Raw genomic sequence first — 1643 nt, 5'->3', positions numbered from 1 at the left:
AAAATAGAATAGAAAAAATAGAATAGATTAGAATAGAATAGAACAGAACAAATATAGCTGCCTTCCAAAATTCAAATTTCTAATTTGAAAATAACGAATGTACGAAACGAATAAGAACATACGAAATGAATTCCGAAAACAAATTTTTCTAACATAACTAATATGATGAAACTAAATGATTAATCAATGACGTTGAAAAGAAAATTATTTTTACATTGTGCACATCTCTACATAACATTACCTGAACAAATGAGAATATTTACATACATATTATGGTAAGACCTTTACTTTTTATTTAACTTAAGGCATTTTAAATAAAATAATTAAAAAAAAGTGTTTGAGAAAAGACCAATGTTGGTTTGGGAACTAACTAACTAAGGGGCCCCTTTGACAACGTGCTCGTCCGCACAAACGCGTCAGGGTGGAGCCTAGCCGGTGACGTCACGCCGTTCCGTACCTCGTGGAGGCCGACGGCTATCTTTACTTCTGGGATACCTTGTGAGTCAGTTACCTTTACTCTGCAAATAAAGATTTTTCTGAACGTACTACACTATCAGTGTTTTTTTGGGGTGGGCTGTTTGGCCAAGCCCCCCCCCTCTCTCAAGGTGGATATCTTGTATGAATGCCCTGGTTGAGGAAGTCTGGATTAGGTATACCAAGTATTTCCTGATGTCTGGAATCCCTCTGCTGGTTAAGGAAAGGTGTACCCTACCAGAGTGACAGCCTGCACTGCTTCAGCTTTCTAGGACCAGGAGTGGTCTGACAACTCAAATGCGCATATTATGCGCTTTCTGGTGAGTGCATATTATATACCTTTCAGCACGGAGTGGACCACCTTTGCACTGTTTATTGGAACTATTGAACTATGATATGAGGACGTTTCATAATCACTTTTAAGCACCAGTAGCTTATTACTCATTTGTATATATTATCCTTTTTTTCATAGCGCTGCATGTGTTATTATTTATAGTATGAAGGTTTGGGGTTTGTGCCTTTCATGCTAGCTGCTTACTATCCATCTCCGAGCGCTCGTTAATTATTTTTACTGCTTTAATCTTTGTGCAGGGGTGGGATCTTTCATGGGAAAACCAATGTGTATTCTGGACACTGTTCAATATGCAATTTATGTGGTGGATTGTGGGTACTGCCTGCCATGTACATGCTGCAGGTGGCATCTCACTGGGTAAAGACCAATCTATGTGCAGGGGGATCTTGCTGATAAAAGACCAATCTGTGGGTGAAGGGGGATATTACTGGGGAAAGACCAACGTGTGTGCTGGAGTTGTAACATCACTGCTGGAGATGCGTCTGCATTCAAGACTGGAGGTAGAATCCACCAATGATACATGTCAAAGTGAAAGTATAACTTATGTATTATATCATGAAGGATATTTCATACCCAATGTTATTTTTCAATTCAATTTTTATATGTTCCATTCCAGTTCTCTTTATATGTGATACTTATCACAATATATCACTCATTATCACTCATGAGAAAACCCATAATGCCACTAGTGTAATGGATGCACCCTGCACTATTTTTTTTATGTAAAAAACAATATAAATAGTAAACATTGGTACAAAATATACTTTAGAAACATAAAGACTTAAAAATAAAGATTGAAGACCCAAAACTAGTAAAG

This window comes from Staurois parvus, unplaced genomic scaffold (assembly GCF_062004578.1).
Source record: "Staurois parvus isolate SC_StPar_1 unplaced genomic scaffold, SC_StPar_1.0 ptg000470l, whole genome shotgun sequence".
NCBI classification, from domain to species: domain Eukaryota; kingdom Metazoa; phylum Chordata; class Amphibia; order Anura; family Ranidae; genus Staurois; species Staurois parvus.
Note: the sequence above shows the minus strand (reverse complement) of the source record.